We start from the raw sequence: 6,663 nt of genomic DNA, 5'->3' as shown, positions 1-6,663 counted from the left end.
CGAGGGTCATTTGGCTTGGATAGGCCACGCAGAAGCATTGCCGTGGCGGTGATGTTTTGACCGGCTCGAAAGAACTATGGGGGATTGGTCCCCCTATCCATGGTGTTGTGCCGGACCTGACGGATGCACCCCCAGGCGCCGTTCGCCAGTCTATGCGCGCGGGGCACAGTGTTGTGCGCTAGGCATGCCGGCGCAGTTGGTGGCTAGTGCAGCCACTGTTGTCGTAGTGCCTCGCCGTGCTCCCATGTGAGCTCGGGGGGTCTCCATACGAGAGCGCGGTGAGGTGTGAGTCTGTGAGGACTCTGCTTCCACTGGCGGGTGTCCTGAAGCGTCTACCATGGTGCACTCCTAGGACAGACGGTGGCTAGGCGCCATGTCACCGATGCTAGAGCTGTCACTCTCACTATCATCATCCATGAGGTCGAGGAAATAGGTGGGAGCAGAGCTCGTCATTCCCATGAATTTGGATGCGAGAGGGGGTGGTGCTGGCATCCTTCGGAGCCCCTGAGTGTATGTGTCCATGGAAAACATGAGGCCATAGGGGTACCGGTCATACAGCGGTTGCGTTGGGGACAACGGGGTTCCTCCGGGTAATCGGCGGAAGATAGAGAATAGTAAGTAAATAACAGCATGTACATTACTCATAACGGGGTTTGAGTAGAGAGTTTGCTTGGAAAGAAGCACAGATGCCGCGTCATCGAAGCCATGCGTCCCAAAGTTGATGGAGGGCACTCCTCCGATGGGTGCCAGGACGTGAGCCTCCTCATGGAGGTGTAGCACGCCGAGCCGGTCGACGACGAAGTCTAGGCTTCCGAAGAGGAAGGCCTGGGATGGCTCGAAGATGGGTGGAACTCACATCCCAGCGGGTGAGAGTGCGGGAAACACCAGCAAGCCAAAGTGAATCGTATAACCCAAGCCCACCATGGCGAGGGTGGCAGAAAAGTGGGCCATCCTATGACTAAATAGTGTTGAACGTACAGCGTCTTCTCCACGGATGACGCCAACTGTCGGTGCAGAAAGTGACCAACTAGTGAATATTTGTACTTTTATCGTACGTTGTGATCGGAGGTGGTCTAGCACTCAATGACATAAGATTTATACTAATTTAGGCAACGTGCCCTACGTCCAGTTTGGGTCGCTTAGTAACTTTATTCCTGAGCCCAGGTGCTCGAAGTTTGCTGTGGGGTTACAAACGAGAAGGAGGAAGAAGGGGTGTACAGGAGCTCCGGTCGGCTCCGGTTGTAAGGGCTAGGAGCGATGGGAGCTATGCTATGAGTAAGTGTTTAAGTGTGTGCTTGGAGTCCAAACCCGGTGGTTCTATGGTCGTGAGCTAGTGAACTTGATCGGTGCTTGTTATCTTCAAGAAGGGCTCTCTCCTTGTTGGAGGGGGCGCGTCCCCTTTTATAAATAAAGGGGATGGCTTTAGAAGTGAGAGGGTGAGGGTATGTATGCTACCGAGCCTTGTTGCCCATGCCTACCGAGCCTTGTTGCCCACGCCAATGGGTACAAGATAATGGTAGGCGCCTACAACACTATTGATGTCACTGTAGAATGTCAAATGCATGCGGAAGGTCATGCTATCTTTTTTAGGGATGGTAGACGTTGGTACCTGCAAATACTGTTTGATGCCTAGAGACATGTGAGGAGTCTTGCTATGTTCACCCAGTACAGTAAATCCTGGCGCCCATACCGCTATCGATGCCTAGAGGCACGTGGGGGGCCTTACCATATGGGAGTTTTAGTGGCCCCTACAATACTGTAGAGGGAGACATCGGCGCCTACAATACTGTTTGTGTCAGGGTGGCTGTAGAGTACTGTTCTGTGCAGGGTATGGTCCCTGGTACAGTGGTTTTGACTTGTGAGCCTTGCCTTGCTTTTCTCCACACGTCTTCTAGTTCCCACTGAGCGGACGTCCCCGGTCGGATGGCTCTAGTCGGCTCTGAGTGTGCCGGTCAGAGAAGAGCGGTGAGCAGATTTCCTATGAACCTGGGTTGGAGACGTGGGGTCAAAGTTAGAAGTAATGTTTTGGGCCAGGCCTTCTGATCGGAGAGGCCATCCGGAGGTGGCTGGAGTCGAAGTGAATGCTCTGGTCGGAGAGGTGGGCCAAAGTAGCCGACAAGCGGGCGTTGTTCCTCTTTGGCCAAACCTTCCGGATGGTGATTGGGCCGCCCTTTTGGCCTGTCGTTTTAGACTCTTGGGCCAAGCCTTGGCATGAAAGTCGGTCCCCGTGGGACCCCGGGTTTTATGAACCCAACATATTGATTCCTTCTTTAAGTCCTTTTCTTTCCACCAAATAATTTCCAATAGTCACTAGTACTCAAACTTCATCTTCGTCATGTGCTTGGTCTTGATCTTCAATTTGAGTACCAAATATGTGCAAAGTACACTCCACAATCAAATGACCTTGTACTCTTTGCTTGTCATGCTTCTAGATCATCTCAAAACCAAACTTAGGTACCTCAAACACTTGTAAACATGTTTCCAACTTGAGGACCTTTCAATCAAAATGACTCTAGATCAATCCAACATTTGTTACTTTTCTGATAGATTTTGTACCCTTCAAAGAAATAAGCATATCTCCCAAAGTACAAATCCAAATACCACGAAATTTGGTGGAGATGCGCTTCACTAAGTTATCTAGCATCTGTAAGAATTTGAGATTTGTTTGACTTCTAGATTGCTACCAGATTTCAATTCATCCACCAGTGCTATATGTTAAAAACTTCTGCACTATAGCTAACAAGATCTACTCCAAAACCAAAGCATATCTTATCCAATTCTCATGAAATATGTACAGCATCTTATACCATAAGTCTAGAGCATGTACACCAATTTTTATGCCAATCCAATAAGTTTTGATCACTCAAACATGGCTAATATCATAGCTAGCCCAGATTTTGCAATATAGGACAGGTTTCAACAATTGAGCTATACTTCATCAAATATGAATCAAACTTGAAACTAACTTGTTTGAATACTTCCATAAGACATATATCTATTCAATCCACTTACTAAATGTCATCTTATGAACTTATCCAACATAAATCAATCCAAATTTGATTACTAAGCAATTATCCATTTAATCATCTTATAGCAAGCAACATTGCATATTTATCCAATTCAATCAACTCATATGCACGTAAAAATGAAATGATCAACAAGAGATATACCTTGGCTAGCTCATGATCATCCAACTAGCAAGCTTCAACTCAATTATTTGCAAGTCATCAAATATATCCAATGAATCACCAACAACTTGAATTATAGAACTTGTATGTTGATAGCACTTGGACTTCACTCAATTTTTACTTGGGTTGGGTTTGGATGTGCACTAAGCTTCATAACTTGATTCAACATATGATGAACAATGTAAAATCAATTGAATCAAGTTTCCAATACCGATGGTACCTACAAATAATCATCCACTTTTTGATGGTACCCAAATAATCTTGGGTCCTCTCAAGTTAGGTGCAACATACTTAGGCATAGCCTTAGTATGAATAGCGGGACGTTTTGCAATAGCAACCATAGAGGTACCATTACCACTCTTCCTAAGCATAGAATCATCATTAATTGAAATAGGCTTAGGGGTGTTACCTAGGGGACATGAATGTGCCATGTGTCCCTTTTCCTGGCATGAGTAGCACTTTCTCTTTGCTTGAGCCTTCTCTTCCTTGCTCATGTGCTGCTTCTCATTACCTTGCCTCTCATGAATTGCTTAAGTCTTCTTCTCAAGCTTGGTAGGACACTTAGAGGAAAAATGTCCCATATTTCCACACTTGAAGCACTTGATGTGAGCATAATCTTTCTTCTCAACTTCATTCTTGCTCATCATCTTGGCATCTTGAGTTTGCAGTAGATGTCTTGCCTTTCCACCCCTTCTTATTTTCTTCTTCTTTATCATCAAATCACCACCATCTTTATGGTTGATCTTGATTTGCTCTTGGGGTGTCTCCTCTTGCTCAACTTGTGGCTTTGGTTGAGGCTCTTCTAGTTGCTTCACCAATTGCTTGGTTGGGCACATTGAGGTAAGATGATCCTAGGTGTGGCACTTGAAGCACTTCACATGCTTGAGCCTCTCTTCTTTTTTTATCTTCTTGAGCTTCTCAATGTTAGGGCAACCATTTGCAAGGTGTCCCACTTCATGACACCGGTAGCACATGGTATAAGAGAACTTTCTTTGTTGTAGCTTCTTCATCTTTCTTTCTCTCTTTCTTTCACCCTTTGTTATCTTCTTCTTGAATCCAAGGCCACACTTATCACCATAGTTTCTTTAAGTCTTCAATATGTGCTCAAAGGTGATTTTTGAGTTGTAGCACCTCTCTAACTTATTGCTTAAGTTCTTCACTTCATTTTTGAGCTCATTGTTCTCCTTCAAAAGGTTAGTCTCACAAGACATAGAAGTAGAACAAGCATCTATATGTGAAGAGCATGGCATATCTAATAACTTATCACAAGAGGTGGATACATGCTTCTTGCCTATATCACAAGGGTTAGCAACAACATATGATTTATCATTTGATCTATATGATGAGCTCTCATTATTTTTAAGTTTCTTTGTAAACATTTTAATAAGATAAGCATGTTGTTCTAATAATTCATCATGAGACGCAAGAAGTGTCTCATGATTCAATTTAGCTCATCATGCGAAGATTTAAAAGCATCAAGTAATTTCTTGTATTTTTCACAAGAGTTCTTTATAAATGAGTTTTCATTTTTTTAGTTTTAATGTTTTAGCTTTCTCATTTTCTAAATATATGGTTATACTAGCAAGTCTACTAACAAGCTCATCATATGAATCAACATGATCAACTACATTAGCATTTGATACCTTGGTGTCACCTTGTGACATGAAACAATGTGGTGTAGTTGGAGAGCTTGTAGTAGCATCATCATCATGGCTCGAGCATGAACCAACATCGTCAAGATCACCACTAAGTGTGCTTGAGGTAGAATCTTCATGTGCAACACTTGTGGCATCATCATCAACCTTGTCAAGTGAACTTGTAGTGGATCAATCATCATCATCATCACTTGACCATGAGGTGGAGCAATCTTTCACAATCACCAAATTGTGATCATGCTCGACACACTCATGCGCCTCCTTCTTGGGCTCATCCTCCTTAAATTTGCCATCATCCCATGTGGAGGAATTACCAAAGGTGCCCTTGATGGACTCCCATATCTCACGAGCGGTTCCCGTGATGTTTACTTGTTTCATCAAATCAAAACTCAAAGCATCCATTAGAAAACAACAAGCATGTGCATCAAGTTCATAGAGAACTCTTTGAGCTTTGGTGAGCTTTCTATGATCCAAGATATGAGTGAGACCACTAGTGACAATCCACCAAAACTTAGGTCCCTTTCTATGAAAATGATCAAGCATGTGATTTTTCTAAAGTGCAAAGTTTGTGCCATAAAAAATGTGTCTCACAAACATCTAGCCCACTAGACGCCATCCTCTCGGGTCGGTGAAGACCATAAATGAGGGACCTAGCTCTGATACCACTTGTAGGGTCGAGATGGTGGACTAAAGGGGAGGGGTGAATAGTCCTTTCTAAAATTAATCGCGTCGGCTAACCGAAATAAGTGTGGAATTAAAACTATCGGTCTAGCCAAGACTACACCCCTCTATTTATGTTCTCTAGCACCTTTCAAAGATCCTAATTAAGCAATAAAGGTGCCAGGCTAACTAGATCTCACCTAACCAATTCTAGGAGCAAGGTCACACAAACCTATGCCACTAGTATTTCAAGCAATGAGGGAGCTCCTACACATGCTAGTAAGCAAAAGCACAAAGCCAACAAAGCTCACTAGCAATGCTCAATAATAAGGTAACTAATGCCAAATTAGAGAGTGCAAATACTTAGCTACACAAACTAAGCAAAGTGACTAACAAGGTTACACAAACCAAATTAGCCACATAAGGGAGCTACTTCTATGCTACATAAGCAAGAAGGTAACTAGTGAGCTACACAAGCTAACTAATTACAAGAGCGACTACACAAGCATAATGTATATAAAAGTAATCACAAGCTTGTGTAAGGGGATTGCAAACCAATGGGAAGAACAAGGTTGATACGGTGATTTTCTCCTGAGGTTCACATGCTTGCCAACACGCTATATACCCATTGTGTCGACCGCTCACTTGGTGATTCGGCGACTAATTGGCATCACCCGCTAAGCCCACACATCGGGCACTGCAAGAACCTACCCCAAAAGTGAGGGTAGCTCAATGACATGCTCAACTAAAGTTGCTCTTTGTGGCCCGCAGGGAGAGCACAATGCCCCTCGCAAAGCTCTTCTTTGGAGCACCGCACAAGCTTCTTGTGAGCTTCGATGGAGACCACTAACAAGCCATCTAGGAGGTGGCACCCTCCAAGAGTAACAAGCACCATCGGCTTGCAACTCGATCACCTAGTGCCACTCGATGCAACCTCATGATGCAATCGCACTAGAATTGCTCTCTCACACAATCAGATCATCACTATCAAGTATTTGTAAGATGGAGGGCTCCCAAGCACTCTCAAGCATGGATACAAAGTCCCCCAAGGTGCTCTACACTAGCCATGCCCGAGACCACCTTCTATTTATAGCCCCATGGGGTAAACTAGCCGTTACCCCTTCACTAGACAAATTTTGAGATAACCGGATGTGTAGGTC

The sequence above is a fragment of the Miscanthus floridulus genome, chromosome 2 (genome assembly GCF_019320115.1).
Source record: "Miscanthus floridulus cultivar M001 chromosome 2, ASM1932011v1, whole genome shotgun sequence".
In the NCBI taxonomy this organism is placed as follows: domain Eukaryota; kingdom Viridiplantae; phylum Streptophyta; class Magnoliopsida; order Poales; family Poaceae; genus Miscanthus; species Miscanthus floridulus.
This window is presented reverse-complemented; position numbering follows the sequence as displayed.